The 18,653-nt window shown below is 41.7% G+C and overlaps 1 long non-coding RNA gene across 1 annotated transcript in view; it reads right to left on the reverse strand.

Annotated features, from left to right (window-relative positions):
• Positions 1-7,534: 7,534 nt before the first annotated feature.
• LOC138849008 (uncharacterized) overlaps positions 7,535-18,653 on the reverse strand; it is a 28,720-nt gene continuing 17,601 nt past the window's right edge. The window contains exon 2 of the long non-coding RNA XR_011387320.2: positions 7,535-7,839. This is a non-coding gene — a long non-coding RNA (uncharacterized LOC138849008). The remainder of the gene's footprint in view (positions 7,840-18,653) is intronic.

Here is an 18,653-nt window from a genome sequence, read left to right on the forward strand (position 1 = left end):
GCTACTGATTAGGAAAAAGATTAATGTTAATTATCTCTCATATTATTTATCAACCTAAATCCAGATAGATAAAGGATTTGAATAAAAATATTTAAAATAAATAAAAATTAAATTATGAAACTGTTAGGAATAAGACAGAAGTGTTTTTTTAAAAACAGCACGATGAAATCCTTTCTAAGCATAGCATCAATGCCAAAACCATAAAGAAAATAGATTAAAATGAAGAACAATTATAATAGTTTGACATTTTAAAGTACTACAAACAAAGCTGGGAGGTAAATGACAACTAGGAAATGATAATTAAAACAAAGAAGATAAAGAACCATGAGGCTGGTATTGTGGCATAGCAAGTAAAGCCTGTAATCCCAGCATCACCTATTGGAACTCAGGTTCCAGTCCTGGCTGCTGTGCTTCTGATCCAGCTCCTCGCTAACAATGCAAGTTCTTGGGCCCTTGTCCCCCTCGTGGGAAGTCTGGGTGGAGTTCCTGGCTCCTGGCTTCAGGTTGGTCCAGCCCTAGCTATTGCATGCACTTGGGGAGTGGATCAGTGGATGGAAGAACTCTCTCTCTCATCACTCTACCTGTCAAATAAATAAATAAATATTTTTTTAACTTTTATTTAGCAAATATAAATTTCCAAAGTACAGTTTATGGATTACAATGGCTTCACCCCCCCCATAACTTCCCTTCCACCCGCATCCTCCCAACTCTCTCTCCCTCTCCCATTCCATTCACATCAAGATTCATTTTCAATTATCTTTATATACAGAAGATCAATTTAGTATATATTAAGTAACGATTTCAACAGTTTGCATCCATACAGAACATAAAGAGTAAAATACTGTTTGAGTACTAGTTATAGCATTAAATCACAATGTACAGCACATTTAGGACAGAGATCCTACGTGAGAGTAAGTGCACAGTGACTCCTGTTGTTGACTTAACAATCTGACACTCTTGTTTATGGCGTCAGTAATCTCCCTAGGCTCTTGTCATGAGTTGCCAAGGCTATGGAAGCATTTTGAGTTCGCCAACTTCGATCTTAGTTAGACAAGGTCATAGTCAAAGTGAAAGTTCTCTCCTCCCTTCAGAGAAAGGTACCTCCTTCTTTGATGACCTGTTCTTTCCACTGGGATCTCACTCACAGAGACCTTTCATTTAGTTTTTTTTTTTTTTTTTCCCAGGGTGTCTTGGCTTTCCATGCCTAAAATACTCTCATAGGCTCTTCAGCCAGATCCGAATGCCCTAAGGGCTGATTCTGAGGCCAGAGTGCTGTTTAGGACATCCGTCATTCTATTAATCTGCTGTGTATCCCCCTTCCCATGTTGGATCTTTCTCTCCCTTTTTTATTCTATCAGTTAGTATTAACAGACACTAGTCTTGTTTGTGTGATCCCTTTGACTCTTAGACCTATCATTATGATCAATTGTGACCTGAAATTGATCACTTGGACTAGTGAGATGGCATTGGTACATGCCACCTTGATGGGATTGTATTGGAATCCCCTGGCACATTTCTAACTCTACCATTTGGGGCAAGTCAGCTTGAGAATGTCCCAAATTGTACATCTCCTCACTCTCTTATTCCCACTCTTACATTTAACAGAGATCACTTTTCAGTTAAATTTAAACACCTAAGAATAATTGTGTGTTAATTACAGAGTTCAACCAATAGTATTAAGTAGAACAAAAAAATACTAAAAGGGATAAAGTATTAAGTTGTACATCAACAATCAGGACAAGGGCTGATCAAGTCATTGTTTCTTATAGTGTCCATTTCACTTCAACAGGTTTCCTTTTTGGTGCTCAGTTAGGTTTCCTTTTTGGTGCTCACCTATCAGGGAGAACATATGATATTTGTCCCTTTGGGACTGGCTTATTTCACTCAGCATGATGTGTTCCAGATTCCCCCACTTTGTTGCAAATGACTGGATTTCCTTCTTTTTGACTGCTGTATAGTATTCTATAGAGTATATATCCCATAATTTCTTTATCCAGTCTACTGTTGATGGGCATTAGGGTTGATTCCAGGTCTTAGCTATTGTGAATTGAGCTGCAATAAACATTAATGTGCAGACAGCTTGTTTGTTTGCCAATTTAATTTCCTTTGGGTAAATTCCAAGGAGTGGGATGGCTCGTTTGTATGGTAGGGTTATATTCAGGTTTCTGAGGAATCTCCAGACTGACTTCCATAGTGACTTTACCAGTTTGGATTCCCACCAACAGTGAGTTAGTGTCCCTTTCCCCCCACATCCTCACCAGTATCTGTTGTTGGTAGATTTCTGAATGTGAGCCATTCTAACCGGGGTGAGGTGAAACCTCCTTGTGGTTTTGATTTGCATTTCGTTGATTGCTTTGATCCTGAACATTTTTTCTTGTGTCTGTTGGCCCTTTGGATTTCCTCTTTTGGAAAATGTCTATTTAGATCCTTGGCCCATCTCTTGAGTGGGTTGTTTGCTTTGTTGTTGTGTAGTTTCTTGATCTCTTTGTAGAATAAATAAATATTCTTTAAAAGAAAGAATCATTAGCTATAATATAGGAGAATGCTACAAATTAACAAGAATTCCACACAACATGTAACACAATAGAAAAGCAGGAAAAGGAAATGAGCATGAAATTCAGAAAAGAAATTTTAATAAAAATGGTCAATACAGAAGGAAAATCTACTAGTGGTAAATATGTAAACATAAAAATACAAATATAAACATGAAACTTCTCTAGTCATTGAGTTTCATGCTTATTCGCTCCTGGCTTCAGCTTGCCCCACCTGCCACTGTTGTGTGGATTTGGGGAGTGAGCCAATGAATAGGAGATCTCCTTCTGTCTCTCTGTCTCTCTGCCATTCAAATAAATAAAAATTAAAGTGAAATTAATTTATTAAAAAATGTGAACAATTATGTACTCTAGAGTATGTGAGAGAGTAGAGGAAAAGACATATGGAGGCTAATGATGTTACTTTAAAATAGTTCTTTTTTTTATTTTTTTTTGACAGGCAGAGTTAAACAGTGAGAGAGAGAGAGACAGAGAGAAAGGTCCTCCTTTTTCTGTTGGTTCACCCCCCAGGTGGCCGCTAAGGTGGGCGTGTTGCGGCCGGTATGCTGCGCCTATCTGAAGCCAGGAGCCAGGCGCTTCCTCCTGGTCTCCCATGCGGGTGCAGGGCCCAAGCACTTGGGCCATCCTCCACTGCACTCCCGGGCCACAGCAGAGAGCTGGCCTGGAAGAGGGGCAACCGGGACAGAATCCGGCGCCCCGACCAGGACTAGAACCCGGTGTGCCGGCGCCGCAAGTGGAGGATTAGCCTAGTGAGCCGTGGAGCGGGCTAAAATAGTTCTTAAATTATAAAAGTAATATCACAGCTCCATAATGTTAGGAAAATAGAAGATAGAAAAAATAACTTCCACATTTAACATAATGATTGTCAGTTTATTTTCTTGCAATATTTTATATTATTATATTATACCTATCATAAAACTCACTCCCTTAAAATGTACAACCTAGTGAATTTTAGTGCATTCACAAAAATGTGTAGCTATCAACATTGTCTAGTTCCAAAACATTTTCACCACCTCCTCTTCACAAAATGTTGGAAACCCACCAGCAATTTCTCTCCATTCCCCTTCCTTCCACCCTGGCCTTATTTTCTGTCTCTGTGTATTGATCACAGGTATGTCTTCAATCCAGCTGAATTGTAGGAGCCTATCTTGTTTCATGTAACATTCTATCAGAAGCAAGCTTTCCACAAATGGATAAATCACCCTCACATTTTTGTATGGAGAAAGCATAAATCTAAAACAGCTTAAGAGGGCAATAAATAAATAAGAAAGGAAAACAAAAAATAACTCCTGGATACCAATTTTAAAAAGGAGATGTAAATAATTTATAAGCAAGCATGTTCAAATATTGAGTAGTAACTTGCTTAGATTTATGAAGACAGGGACATTTGCTTGGGTCTGATAGTCTTAGTAATTTGTATTATCTTAAAAAAAAATTTTTTTTTTAAAGCAAAGCAGTACATGCAACATGGTTACAAAAAGCCAATGATCTGACAAGCTTATTAAAAAAGCTGAGACTGTTTCGCTGCTATATCTTGTACCTACTCCACACTTTTGCCTGCTACCCACACCCTAGACAAAGTCTAATTTTTAAGAGCTTTTTTTAAAAAAAATTTTTTCTGGTGGTTACTTCCCTATCTCTAATAATATAGTCATATCACCACTTCTTTATTTATCCAACAGGCAGACTTTATCTGTGGACTTCCTGTTCTGATGAGATTAGTTCTCGTATTTTCCTCCCCCCAACATGAATGTCTCATAATTTTTACTTCCCCTGTTGTCATTTTATCTTACTTACTTTAGGTTTTCTTTGTAACTTGTAAGTTTATTTTGTATGTGTGTGTGTGTCCTTGTTTCATATTCAGTTAACTATAAGCTGTATCTTTTAACTCTCCTCTTTGTATAGGTCCCCTCCCCTTCTACTTCTAAAATTCTCTCACTGCTGTTTTCTGTAAGTTTTTGATAGTGTATATAAAAATGTTGACAGACACAGTTGTTTAGGAAGTTTAACAGTGACTTTTTTAAAAGTTGTGAAATGAAAATCAAAGGATAGAAACAACCCAAATGTCCATCTACTGATAGATAAAGAAAATGAAGATATACACAATGGAACACTATTCCACCAAAAAAGAGTGAAATCGTCACTTGCAACAACATGGATGGAACTGAAAGTTATTATGCTAAGTGAAATAAGCCAGGCAAAGAAAGACAGATACTGCATGATCTGACTCATATGCAGAATCTACAATAGTTGATGTTTTAGAGGTTGACAATAGGATGGTGGTTATCAGAGGCTGGAAAGAAAAGGAGAAAAGATGGGAAAACTGATTAACAGATACTAAGTTACAGTTAGATAGGAGGCAGAAGTTCTGGTGTTCCATTGCTCATAGAGGTGACTATAGATAATGAAAATGTAATCTTTATTTCAAAAAAGGAGAAAACTGCTGGATGTTTTCAACATGTATAATTTTGTGTATCAAACTTTTTAAAAAATATTCATTTATTTGAAGGTCAGAGTTATGGAGAGGGAGAGGCAGAGAGAGAGAGAGAGAGAGAGAGAATCTTCTATTCACTGGTTCACTCTCCTGGCTGCAACGGCCAAGGCTGAGCCAGGCTGAAGCCAGGATCCAGGAGCTTCATTCAGGTCTCCCACATGGGTTCAGGGGCCCCGAGCACTTGGGCCACCCTCTGCTGCTTTCCCAGGTGCATTCGCAGGAAAATGAATTGGAAATGGAGCAGGGTGCTCATACGGGATGCCTACGCTGCCGTGGTGGCATTACCTGCTATGCCACAGCACTGGCTCTGAAATATTTTTAAAAATTGTGAAATAGTTCATGCACATAGGGAAGAATAGAAACTGATACAGGAACACATATTCATCTACCATTTAGCCTTTTTTTTTTTTTTTTTTTGACAGGCAGAGTGGACAGTGAGAGAGAGAGACAGAGAGAAAGGTCTTCCTTTTTGCCATTGGTTCACCCTCCAATGGACGCCGCGGCCGGCGCACCGCGCTGATCCAATGGCAGGAGCCAGGTGCTTCTCCTGGTCTCCCATGCGCGTGCAGGACCCAAGCACCTGGGCCATCCTCCACTGCACTCCCTGGCCACAGCAGAGAGGTGGCCTGGAAGAGGGGCAACCGGGACAGAATCCGGTGCCCCGACCGGGGCTAGAACCCAGTGTGCTGGCGCCGCAAGGTGGAGGATTAGTCTAGCGAGCCGCGGCGCCGGCCCCATTTAGCTTTTTAAAAATCTTAACATTGTAATATATTTGCTCCCCTTTAAAAAAAAGAAAGCATTAGATGCTTGATGATGTAGTGGTTAAGTTGATGCTTGGGATGCCAGTATCCCATACAACAGTGTCTGGTTTGAGTCCCAGCTCCTCTGCTTTTGATCCATTTTCCTGCTAATGAGATCCTGGGAGGTAGCAGATGTGGCTCAAGGACTTGGGTCCCGACCACCCAGGTGGGAGCTCTCTCTCTCTCTCTCTGTACCTCTGCCTTTCAGATGAATAAAATAAATCTTAAAAAGAATTTTTTTTAAACAGAAACCATTGTTGATTTATTGCCAGCTTGTGTGCTGCAGAATGACTCTATTTCTCTTCTACCTTAATATTTATCATGACATCAAAAGTTTTCTCATTACCCAGTATTTACTCTTCTGCCACATGATTTTATATTTTGATATACACTTTGCCATCTATACACATTATATATCAACAATGACATTTTCAAGCATAATCTGGAAGCTTCTGGGAATTGGTGAGCACTAATCTTTCTAAATTCTCAGCTATTTTTTGTAAATCTTACTGCAAAGCAAGCAAAAAGTTTCCAGAGCATGACTCACAGGCATAAAGTACACCATAAAAAGGCAAGAAAGAATAACTTTGTGGCTTAAGAAGTATGGGACACATCAAAGGAAGGAATCCAACAGATTATTTTTAATTTAGCACCAAGACAAATTTTAGATTGGGTCATCCATGCAAAGAAATTGAAGAGGGTGTTACCTAGTAGTGTCTTCTCACCACACTCACGAGTGGATAGAAAGAGTCAGGGAGAGAAAAGTACAGACTAGAACAAATCACACTTCACAGAAATGAAATTTAAGGAAGAAGGAACAAGGATTTGCATAGTGACCTCACTTCAGCTTATGCATAATTTTATAACTAGAATAGAAAACTTAGAAGGAGTCTGACTCTAGACATTTTAACACTTGAACATAGACTAGAGAAGGAATAAGAGTCACAAAGGAAAACACAAAATGAAAAGAATAAGGGCAAAGGAAAGCTTAATGGCATGAAGACAGAAATTTAACATACTTTTCTTTACTACAAAATAGACAAACATCTTTGCAGTTTTTGTAGTTAGCCATAATTCCCACATTACTGTTTAGTAAGTATTGTTCCTTCATATTCCTTTCCAATTTTATCCTCCTTTTTCTACTATGTATGTGCATAAGATGTACACAATGTCTATCTAGCTTTAATTGCAGTATAATATACAATGTGGAATGCCACCTTTAAATTTTAACACATTTAAGGGCAGCCATTTTACCAGGTGGGTAAGATGCTAGTTGGATGCCTCATAGCATATCAGAGAGCCTGGTTTGATGCCTGACTGCAGCTCTCAGCTCCAGCTTCCTGCTAATACAGACCCTGGGAGGCAGTGGCGATGACTCAAGCAGTAGATTCCGGACACCTACAGGGAATATTTGGGCCTGAGCCCAGCCTCAGCTGTTGTGGACATTTAAGGAGTGAACAACTGATGTGAACTCTCTGACTATCTGTCTCTCAAATTAAAAAATAAATAATTTAAAAATAATTTACCATGATTATTGACCCAAATTCATCCATTAGACTTATGAGTTTCAAGATTGTTTGATACTGGGCCTCTCATTCCCAGGCTTACTACTGTAAATTATGCTGCTATAGGGAGCACTCTCAGCATAAACAGGGGAGAGCATGCTGAAAAAAAAATCAGAAAAAAAGTAAAGATTCTATTTTTATTTATTTGAACATCAGAGTTACAGAGTGAGGAAGAGACAGAAAGTGATTTTCCATCTGCTGGTACACTCCACATATGGCCATAATGGTAAGGACCCACAAGGAGCTTCATCCAGGTCTCCCACATAGGTGCAGGGGCACAAGCATTTTGGGCCATCTTCCACCGCTTTTCCTGGGCCATTAGTAGGGAGCTGGATTGGAAGTGGAGCAGCCGGGACAGGAACAGCCGCCCATGTGCAATGATGTCACAAATGTTTTTTGGCTTTACTCACTATGCCACAACACCATCCCTGAAAAATAAAAATTTAAAAACAAAAAAGTAAACGTGAGAGATTTAGAAGTCACCTCACTGTCGCTCCCCCTCTTCGTGGAGGAACGACACAGGACCCTGCGCTGTTCTTTTGTCTGCTCGGCCCTCCCCGGGTTTGCTGCTGGTTCTTCCTGGGTTGGCTACCGTCCTTCCACCTCCGTGGAAGGGCGGTTCCCCCTGCCACTTTCCCCACTTCTGCGGGGGAGTGGCACACTGCCGGCCGGCTCTCTCGGGGGCTGCTCAGGTGTTCCTTCAGATAGATGTTCCAGGTGCATGTTGTCTCTCTCCTCCTTTATAGTCCTCTTCCACCAATCCCAACTCTGCTACCCACACGCCGAGTACGCTGCTCTCCTCCAATAAGGAGCAGGTCCTGCTGTTTATTGGTTGAACTGGAGGCAGCTGTGTAGAAGCTGTTTCCTCCTCTCCCAGCGCCATATTGTGGGAGAGCAGATGCATAAAATAAGTCTTAATTCGAGTAACAGTCTAGTCCGAGTTGCTCCCCACACCTTACAGAGATGGTTGATTCAATAGAATTGGGTCCTATTTCTCGTACATAATTATAAATATTTTAGCGTTATCTAGTAGGTATGCAGTTATGTGCATGGGGATTTTGGTTTTCTTTTTTTTCTTTTTTCTTTTTTGACAGGCAGAGTAGACAGTGAGAGAGAGAGAGACAGAGAGAAAGGTCTTCCTTTGCCGTTGGTTCACCCTCCAATGGCCGCCACAGCCGGCGCACTGTGGCCGGCGCACCACGCTGATCCGATGGCAGGAGCCAGGTACTTCTCCTGGTCTCCCATGCAGGTGCAGGGCCCAAGTACTTGGGCCATCCTCCACTGCACTCCCGGGCCACAGCAGAGAGCTGGCCTGGAAGAGGGGCAACCGGGACAGAATCCGGCGCTCCGACCAGGACTAGAACCCGGTGTGCCGGCACCGCAAGGCGGAGGATTAGCCTAGTGAGCCACGGTGCCGGCTTTATTTTGGTTTTCTACTTTGGAGATGTTTACAAATAAAGAAAACCATATATAATAATAAGATTACACATGTACCCAGAATTAATCAATGTTCATTACATTTTAAAATTTGTATGTATTTATTTATTTTACTTTATTTGAAAAGCAGGGAGACAGAGAGTATTCACACCTCAAATGTATTCACTCCTCAAATGCCCACAACTGCTAGAATTGGTCCAAGCCAAAGTTATCATGCAGGAACCTCATCCAGGTCTCCCACATGGGCGGCAGGGACCCAATTATTTGAGCCATTACCTGCTGCCTCCCAGGATGCACATTAGCATGAAGCTGGAATCAGATGTGGAGCCAGAACTTGAGCCCAGGGACGCTGATATGGAATGTGGGTGTTCCAAGTTGTGTCTTTTGTCTTTTTTCTTTTTTTTCGACAGGCAGAGTGGATAGTGAGAGAGAGAGAGACATAGAGAAAGGTCTTCCTTTTGCCATTGGTTTACCCCACAATGGCCGCTGCGGCCAGCGCACCGCGCTGATCCGAAGCCAGGAGCCAGGTGCTTCCTCCTGGTCTCCCATGCGGGTGCAGGGCCCAAGCACTTGGGCCATCCTCCACTGCCTTCCCAGGCCACAGCAGAGAGCTGGCCTGGAAGAGGGGCAACCAGAACAGAATCCGGCACCCCGACTGGGACTAGAACCCGGTGTGCCGGCGCCGCAGGCAGAGGATTAGCCTGTTGAGCCACAGCACCGGCCCCCAAGTGGTGTCTTAACTGCTGACCCAAATGCTGGCTCCATGTTTTTTAAAATAAGTCTCCCTTGTACCCTTCTGTAGTCACATGGGCAACCTCTTAATGATACCAACGAATTACAAAACAAGTCCTAAAATAGTTCCCATAAATGATGGTAAAGAGGGATGAGTGTAATTTATAAGGAAAGAATTTACTCTTTAATGGGTTGCTGTATCTAACATAATTGCAATAATACTTTACGTCTATATGATGCTTTATAGTTTGCAAAGTGCTTTTGTGGCCTGTACTCATATAACAAGGGATGTGAGGTAACTGTCAGCCAGGACTGCCCCACCACAAAAAGGGTATGGAATGATGAATACATAAATTTCAGCAGCTAGGGAGGATGCTTACTGGAACAGCATAGAAAATAGTTTTTGGCCTCATTGGGGAATTTTTATCAAGTGACACTTTTCAAGTTTTCTTCATGTTAAAAGGTGAGCAAGATGAATCTCTTGTCTTTGAACCAGTGCAGCTCAGAGGCAAGTGAAGGAGGAACAACTTTAGACAGGTTGAAAGAGAAATCAAGCAAATATACTATTAAGAGAAATGGCTCCATCAACCTTCAGCATGAAATTTCAGAGTTTAAACATCTGCATGGGTTGGAGGAGTCAAGTTCTGTTCAATCTGTAACACTCATCTTCATATCATTAGCATCCAGTGCAGTGTTTGGCCAATGTATGCACTTGGTACATCTTACTGAAATGGAACCACTGCCAGTGACAAACAGATCCTGTTGAAGCAACCTCTCTCTGCCTTCTCATGCAGTTGTAAAATCACTTTTCCCCCTTCAGGCAGAGAATGAACAGCTATTCTGTCAAGTTCACAGGGGCTTTCCTGTATTTTCTCCCATAAAGGAATAAATTACATGCCTTTTCCACTGAGGTTAAGACACTAATTCTTCTTATGTAATGCTAAAAATATAATAAGGCCTATTAGAGACCTAATACTAAGACTAAATAAAAAAGTTTTACTGCCAAGTGGGGAAGCTGGCTCAGGCAGAGCACAGGAAGAGATTTATGAAGACAGAAAGGGGGTAGGTCTTTTAAGGCCAAACCACTACAACTGTCTCTATCCCATACCAGGAAAGTCAAATGCTTGAGTGATGTTGATTGGCTGGCGAGGTCTGGGTTTGGTGTTGCATAATTTCAGAGCTGTCGAGGTGTTCTGCTGTACACATGTAGGGCACATGTACCTCATGACCTGCCCAAATGCGGACTGTATCATTTACTTGGGTGTCAGAAGATAACGTGGTTTCACAGGCTTGATGGACTGATCAGAGGTTAGCCTTGCACACAATTAACCTAGGGTTCAGAAGCTTCCATTTCTGTCCCTAACAAGATGGTACACCCGCCTTTGTCTCCTGAACTGTGGGGGACTCCTCCCTTTGGCAGTCTTCCTTTCACAAGGCAAAGAAGAGGAATGAACTCTCATTCATTGCTTGCTATGGTAGGAACTCTACTGTGCTTAGAGAAACTTTACAAATGACATTATTTGGGTATCACCACTTGCAGCAGATGCCACACAGCTATTAGATGGTAAACCCAGGATTCACAGTCTGGTCTAATCTGGCATTACAACCTTAGTAGAGAGCCACTAAAGCCTGTCAACACCTTCAAAGGGCTCAGTGGCTCTCTTACTACCAATTAATGAGCTGGGCAGCTGGCTATGACATACAGGGCTGGATGTTATCCCAACCCAGACTTCTAGGTCTGACAGATCTTGTGTTAGTTCATTAGATTGAAAGAACAGCAATTTGTCAGAGTCAATGAATGGACCAGCAGCATAAGGTACTCTCGAATGAGGAGGAAAGAGGAAGGAAAAACTAAAGAGGAAACAGTGGAAGGCTGAAAATATTGAGGTTAAAAACACTAGCCATGTTGGATGCTTTGTTGGTGGGAAAAGGGTACAAAAATGCTCTTTATGTTGAAAATTCACTGAGATTCAAATGAGGTAATGCATCTGATATGCTTTAAAAGTATAAAGTGTTATACAGTGTTAAAAGTATAAAGTGTGAGGGATTACTCATGAAAGAAGAAAGTTTTTATAAAAAAAACTTGAAACTTTGGTGGTATTTTTGCCTCTTGAAGAACTGGAGCCATTTTGACACTTGCTTTTTGTTGAAGAAATAACTCATTTATTTTCTATTTGGCAGGATCAAAATTAAACAACAAAATTGCCTGTAGGAGAAGAAAGTCGTGGAGTATATGAGGTTCCTTTATCTTTCTCTGAGTTGTGTCCAAGAAGATTGGATAGCAAATTTTAGGGATAATTTGAAATAAAAAGTATGATAATTTAGATGCAATCTAAATTAAACATAAATAGTATGCCTAGACTACTTGATAGTATACTAGACTACTTGGAACTAGTGAAATATTTTTACCTAAAAAATCAATTTTTAAAAAGTATTTATTTGAAGGCAGAGTGACAGAGAAAGAGGGAGAAACAGAGAAAGAAATTTTCCATCCTCTGGTTCATCCCCCAAATGGCTGCAACAGTAGGGGATGGGCCAGGCTGAAGCCAAGAGCCAGGAGACAAAAGCTAGGAGCCCAGAACTCTACATGGGTCTCCCACCTGCATGCCAAGTGCCCAAATACTTGGGCTGCTTTCTGCTGCTTTCCCAGGTGCATTAACAGGGAGTTGGATGGGAAGCCGAGCAGCTGGGACTGGAACCAGTGTTCTGAAATGGGATGCTGATATTTCGAGGTCGTCTGCTGTACACAAGGCCAGCCCCTTAAAAAAATCAATTGTTGTTTGATTTTTTTTTTTTTTTAAGATTTTATTTGTTTACTTGAAAGTCAGAGTTTCGGAGAGGCAGAGGCAGAGGGAGGGAGAGAGAGAGAGGTCTTCCATCTGCTGGTTCACTCCCCAGTTAGCTGCAATGACCTGAGCTGCGCAGATCCAAAGCCAGGAGCCAGGAGCTTCTTCCTGGTCTCCCATGTGGGTGCAGGGGCCCAAGGACCTGGGCCGTCCTCTACTGCTTTCCCAGTCCATAGCAGAGAGCTGGATTGGAAGTAGAGCAGCTGGGACTTGAACCGGTGGCCATATGGGATGCCGGCACTGCAGGCAGTGGCCGTACCCACTACACCACAGCGCTGGCCCCTGTTGTTTGATCTTTTGCAGATATTCCATCTGTTTCCATCTTCTTGTTTTGGTAAACCCCTCCCCCCATTCTCTCATTCTTTTTCTTTCCAATTTGTCATCTCTCCTTGCACTAATTAGAAGAATTGTTATTTTACCATTCCTTTCTCCTAAACTATATCTTTTATCCTTTATGGCATCTGATAAAACATGTGGTTCTTTTAAAAGTTTGTGGAAAAGTGGAATTAAAAGATAAATTTACTTCAGTTCAAAAATTTGAAACCATGTGTGACTTTCCAAAATTTCATAGAAATGCCTACTTTGAAAAAATTATACATGGCTGGCGCTGCGGCTCAATAGGTTAATCCTCTGCCTGTGGCGCTGGCACACTGGGTTCTAGTCCCAGTTGGGGCGCTGGATTCTGTCCCGGTTGCCCCTCTTCCAGGCCAGCTCTCTGCTATGGCCCGGGAGTGCAGTGGAGGATGGCCCAAGTGCTTGGGCCCTGCACCCGCATGGGAGACCAGGAGAAGCACCTGGCTCCTGGCTTCGGAACAGCGCGGTGTTACAGCCGCAGCGCGCAGGCCGCAGTGGCCATTGGAGGGTGAACCAACGGCAAAAGGAAAACCTTTCTCTCTCTCTCTCTCACTGTCCACTCTGCCTGTCAAAAACAAACAAAAAAAAAAAAAAAAACAAACAAAAAACAACTATACATGAATTTCAAAAATTTTCCATCGAAATCAATTTACTTTTTCCACTTTCCCATAAAGGTTTTGAAATACTCTTATACTTTCCCTGTGTGTCTGGGAACACATTGTGCCTTCTGTCTTTTATTCTTCCCTTCTGCTTGTTCCTTTATCCATACCCTTACAACCTTAGAAATTCAAGCTTCCACAATTTTAAATCTAGAATATTTTGCTGTTCCTCCAACTAGAGAGTTTAAACTGTCTCTAATTACACCGTTTTCCAGCCCATTTCCTCTCCTTTGCGATGTACATGGAGCACTCAGCACAGTCTGCTGACTCTCCTCGGATCACTAGTGCTATTTTGGTGGAGTGCCCCCTTCCAAGAGTCTCCGGTCAAGCATTTCTTCTGCCAAATATGTGCCACGAGACAGTTGCCCAGTTTTTGTGAGTCTTGGGTATCTCATCAATAAAATGGAGACATTAACATGTGATTGAGGTGGTGGCCACTACATTTGGTGTAGTGGTTAAGAGGCTGCTTGCCTACATCCTATATTGTCGCACCTATTTCAAGTCCTGGTTCTGGGTTCTGACCCAGCTGCCTGCTGATGCACACCCTGGGAGGCAGCATATGATGGCTCAAGTACTTGGGCCCCTGTCATCCTTGTGAAAGACCCAGACTGAACTCAGGGTTTGCAGCCCTGGCCTAGCCAGCGCTGGCAGTTGCAGCCATTGAGGAGTGTATCACCAGATGGATGATTTTCTCTCTCTCTCTCCCTCTCTCTCTCAATAAATAAATGTTAAAAATAAATACATTTTAAAGTCTGCCTATCAGTTTTCTTCTTTTTCTTATCTTTGTCCTTCTTTTTAAAGTTTAACTTTTTAAAATACTTTCTCATGGTTTAAAAACCAAAAGGTATACAAAGAAAGAGAGAGGCCGGGGCCGGCGCCGCGGCTCACTAGGCTAATCCTTTGCCTTGCGGCGCCGGCACACCAGGTTCTAGTCCCGGTCGGGGCGCTGGATTCTGTCCCGGTTGCCCCTCTTCCAGGCCAGCTCTCTGCTGTGGCCAGGGAGTGCAGCGGAGGATGGCCCAGGTGCTTGGGCCCTGCACCCCACGGGAGACCAGGAAAAGCACCTGGCTCCTGGCTCCTGCCATCGGATCAGCATGGTGCGCCGACCATAGTGCGCCGGTCGCGGCGGCCATTGGAGGGTGAACCAACAGCAAAAGGAAGACCTTTCTCTCTGTCTCTCTCTCACTGTCCACTCGGCCTGTCAAAAAAAAAAAAAAAAAAAAGAAATAGAGCAAAATCTCCCAGCAGAACAATGCTCTCCATCTCTCTAAAGTACTATTTCTTACATACATTTTTCTAATATTTAAACATATTTAAATGTGAACATTGTAAGTTCTAAAAATAGTTTAAAAGCTATATATTAAATACTATGTATTTAACATGCATAAAATCTGGGTTCCAAAACTATCAGTTTATGAATAATAAGCTAAGACCCACAGAAATTCAGTCTCTTTGCCAAAGGCACTCAGAGAATTAGTAGAAGGGCTTGAATATTAATTACACTTGTCCAACAGTCTTTGGGGTCTCACATTTAATAGGCTAAAGCAAAAGTTATAACAACCTTGTTTGTTAGGCAAGCAAAGCCCACCCATTCCCCCATTTCTGCTTTATGGGCATAGAAGCCAGGTGGAGTTAGAATCAGTTCTATTAGTCCTTGAGCCCCTGCACCTGCGTGGAAGACCTGGAAGAAGTTCCTGGAGCCTGGCTTCAGATTGGCCCAGCTCTGGCCATTGCAGCCATTTGGGGAGTGAACCAGTGGATGGAAGACTTCTCTCTCTCTTTGCCTCTGCCTCTCTGTAACTCTGCCTTTGAAATAAATAAATAACTCTTTAAAAAAAAAGTTTTCATAACCCCAAAATCAATGTCTAGCACTTTTGCAATCATTTGCAAACATATGCAGAAGAGCAAAACACTTGAGCTGCTCATTGCACACATTTCCAGCCGAGTTTGAAGACAACATTCAGCCTTTTTGATTCAGCCTGCACACTGTATACAAGAGTCCTTCTTCCATCTATTTACCACCATGTTTCTCATAGTTTTGGTCTTTTTTGGATGATACTGCTACCTAAAATGGCCTCCAAGCATCATGCCAAGTGCTGTGTAGTTTTCCTAAGCACAGTAAGGCTTAAGGAGAAAATATATGTTAGATAAGTTTCATCTACACATGAGTTATCATGCTGTTAGCTCTGAGTTCCATGTTTAGTTCTAAGATTTATTTATTTATTTGAAAGGCAGAGTTACAAAGAGAGATCATCTATTAGCTGATTTACTCTCCAAATGGCCACAACAGTTTGGGCCTGGGCCAGGGCAAAGCCAGGAGCCTAGAACTCAATATGGATCTCTTATGAGGGAGATAGGAGCCCAAATCCTTGGGCCATCTTTTGCTGCTTTCCCAGGTGCATTAGGAAGGAGCTGGGTCAGAAGTAGAGCAGCCAGGACTTGAACCAGAGCTGGTATGGGATGCCTGCATTGTAGGCATCAGCTTAGCTCATTGTGCCACAACTTTGGCCCCAGGAATCCAACCTTTTATTTCCTCTAGGAATAATAGCTTAGCACTATGAATTCAAGTTTGGAATAACTTCATACTACATAACTACCATGAATAATGAAGACTGGCTATATTTTAGAGCAGAAGACATGAATTCAAGTTCTCCCATTATGTCTTAGTTTTTGGTGTATGTTTAACTTTTACTTAAATATGAGAGTTGTGCTATCATATCCTGTATTCTCGAGATAAAAACTGCATTTTGGGGGCTACTGTTGTAACATAGCAGGTTAATCTGCCATCTGCAATACTGGCATCCCATATCACAGCACCGGTGTGAGTCCTGCAGTTCCATTTCTAATCCAGCTCCCTGCTAATGTGCCTGGGAAAGTAGTGGAAGATGACCCAAGTTCTTGTGCTCCTGTCACCCATATTGAACACTGGATGGAGTTTCACGCTCCTGACTTTGGCCTGGCCCAGCTGCAGCTATTGTGGCTACTTGGGGAGTGAACCAGCATATGGAAGATAGCTCTATCTTTCTATTTCCTTCTCTCTCTTCCTTCCTCTCTCACTGTCACTCTGCCTTTCAAATAAATAAAAATAATTCTTTTAAAATAAACTACATATTTTATAGGGTGCAAAAATGGCTCCTAAGCACATATTTGGAGAGGTACCTAAGCAGAAACGGCTGTTGCTCTCTGTGGCTTAAATATTTTGCTAACTGCATAGCCTCTGACTCACTCATGAGGTAACATTGCTGATATATGAGTAACTACCAGGATTTGAAGTTTCTTCAGGAATATTTCTATCTTTCATTAGTATTCAAGAAAATATTTGCAGTCATCAGTAGATAATTATGAGTACATATAACTATCACCAACCTGGATCTCTATTTTAACAGTCAGAAAATATAGCTTTTGTGTTAATTACAAAGAAAATCAAAGCTTGCTTGACAAGTTTTTACTCAAAATCCCAAGTTTTGCCACCAAAAATTGATACTTTAAGAATGGGTATAATCCCTTGTGTCTGTTTAAAAGCATATATTTTCAAGAAGGTCAACATATTAACATTAACCAGTTCCTTATTGTTACTTTATACCCTTTTGGACAATTGTAGACAAAGAAAACTGGCTTCTTAGACCTCAGTGTGAATGTGTTAGCCAGATGTTTTCCTGATCATACAGGTTCTACCAAAAGAGGATGAAGGAGGAATATGGCTAAGTGGGTATATATAAGAGTTCATAAAGAGATGGTAGGCTAATCATTCAGTCCAAACTGCCTGTTATGGGTTGAATCACATCTTCCTCCCAAAAATGATCTGCTGAATTCTTAACCCTCAGTACTTCAGAAAGTGGCTTTACGTGGAGATAGTATCTTCACAGAGGAAATCAAATAAAAATATGATCATTGGGATAGGCTGCAATCCATTATGACACAAGCACAGGGAGAATGGCAAGTGACCATGCAGGCATAGGTCGTGGGAATGCAGCAGGAGCCCAGGAAGGCCAAAAGTAACCAGCAAACCACTAGAAACTGGGGATGAGCATGGCACAGATTCTCCCTCATGGTCCTCAGAAAAAAACAGCCCTACCTACACCTTGACCTAGGACTTCTAGGCTCTGGAACTGTAAGATAATAAATATCTGTGATTTAAAGCCATCCAGTGTGGGCCACTTGGTTATATAGCATTCTTAGCAATCAAATACACAGTTCATCATTGGTTAAAGAATAAAATGAACCCTCACTGTGGCTTCTTGTTCTGCTCTATTCCCACAAAATCAAAAAAAAAATTTGCTTAGAAACTAGCCATGATGAACCAAATGTTGCCCAAGATCATGAAACTACAGCCTAAATGTTTCACAAACACAAACAAATCTGATTCTTCAAAACCTCTTACAAAGGATGGGTCACTCCCAGGCCATTTAAGTCACAGACTACTGTACTGGAATTTTCCATATAATAAGCTTATATCACTTGATGTATTGCATGCTGTTGTGTCTTGGGAATTGCCAAATTAAAGCAGGGAGAGAAAGAGAGAGAGTGAGTTCTGGTGGGAGAGCAGCAGGGGTCTTCAGAGAAAGTGTAGTGTTGAATGCATTTTGTTACCTACTCTGGGTTCTAATTACAACTTTCTTTCTCTTGTGCAAGCAAATCCATTTGGAACTATTTTGGGCTTAGCGTGGGCATCATTCTTTGTACTCTGCTTCATCCCCATGGTTTCCCTATTGATGGGAAATTGCTAAAGAACAAAGATAAGAACTAAATGAAAGTAGCTTTAAAGAAAATTTAAAAGACTCTGTCTCCATTGAACTATATACTTTCAGTAACATGTTCATGAGTTATTTTACTTCTCCACTGGACATTTCTTGAAAGTGATCCTTGCAATACCTACATGAATTCTATGATTATGATAATTATTGTGCTCTTTGCATAACAACTTGCCAAGTGTTGTCACCTCACTGTGTGGGATGGGGTTCAGCAAGAAATCAGGGCCCACGTCAGTTGGTTCAGTTGAGGCATTTCATACCAAGAAGGAAGGGCAGGGAGCCAAATGTGGAAAGGAAGGGCATCCCAGACAGTAGCAATAGTAGGAAGCCTCTATTATTCATCTATGGGGCTGAAGAGGTTGAAAGAGGAGGTAGGTTAACAGAGCCAGGGAGCCACTGCCTATGGCTCTAGAAGAACAATAACTGTAGAGGAATAGTAACCTTCTTGGAGAAGTTGCTGGAA

This window comes from Oryctolagus cuniculus, chromosome 3 (assembly GCF_051225735.1).
Source record: "Oryctolagus cuniculus isolate XC-2025 breed Fujian yellow rabbit chromosome 3, ASM5122573v1, whole genome shotgun sequence".
Taxonomy (NCBI): domain Eukaryota; kingdom Metazoa; phylum Chordata; class Mammalia; order Lagomorpha; family Leporidae; genus Oryctolagus; species Oryctolagus cuniculus.